This window comes from Aureococcus anophagefferens (assembly GCF_000186865.1).
Source record: "Aureococcus anophagefferens unplaced genomic scaffold AURANscaffold_7, whole genome shotgun sequence".
In the NCBI taxonomy this organism is placed as follows: Eukaryota; class Pelagophyceae; order Pelagomonadales; family Pelagomonadaceae; genus Aureococcus; species Aureococcus anophagefferens.
Window position 1 is genome coordinate 2,166,999 of NW_008705567.1, and position 937 is coordinate 2,167,935.

Genomic DNA, 937 nt, shown 5'->3' on the forward strand with positions numbered 1-937 from the left:
GACGGAGGTGCTCCGCGACTTCGCGCGCGGCGACGTCAAGTTCTACACGGCGCCCCCGGCCAAGGCCGCCTCCGCCTCCGACGCGTCGCGCGCGACGCTCGTCAAGGGCCTCGTCGCCGACGACTTCGACGCCATGGCCGACGGCGTCGTCCTCGCCGTCGCGGACAAGCCCACGACGGACGCGGGCGCGCTCGACGTCGTCGGCCTCGCGCACCAGCCCATGGCCGACGACGACAGCGACGACGAGAGCGACGACGACGACGACGCCATGGACGAGGACGGCGACGACGCGCCGCCGCTCGTGCCCGCGCCCGGCGAGGCCTACGACTTCGCCGACTTCAAGTACGCCAAGTGAGGCTAAGGAACGTCGCTTCTGAAGTCCCCCGGGGTCCGTGTTTCGCGCGTCCGACGGGGGCGTCGTGGCACGGACGTGTCGTGTCGGACGGCATCATCGCGTCGTGCCTGAGCAACGTTGGCTTTGTGGCGCCTTCGTCGCCTGCGCCCTCGCCCGCGCCGTCCGCGCCGCCGTCGACGCGCGCGGACGGTCGGCCAACGCCTGCGTGCTGCGCACGTCGCCCGCCACGCCTGCGCCGACCCCTGCTCTCGCGCGCGCCGCCGTTGTTGTCTGGTAGGCCAACGCCGGCGTGCTGCGCGCGTCGACTGCTGCGCGCGTCGATCGGCGCCGCGCCGTCGCACGCATGGCGCCGACGCTCTTCCCGTCGGCGGCGCCCTTCGAGCTGTCCCTGGCGCCGACGACCGTCGCGCCGACCTTGGCGCCGACGACGCACGCGCCGACGCCGCGGCCGTCGTTCCTGCCGACGCCGCGCCCCACGGACGCGCGGCCGCTGCTCGGCACCTACGACAGCGCCGTCATCGTCGCGGGCTTGTGTACGATCGTGTCCATCGCCATGTCGCTCCACCTCATCCGGAGCCACCG

General features: G+C 73.9%; 1 protein-coding gene across 1 annotated transcript in view; it reads left to right on the top strand.

Moving 5' to 3' along the window:
* Window positions 1-937, top strand: part of AURANDRAFT_2677 (hypothetical protein) — a gene marked incomplete at both ends in the record, with an annotated part of 5,081 nt that overhangs the window by 1,000 nt on the left and 3,144 nt on the right. The gene's annotated exons all lie outside the window — the stretch shown is intronic.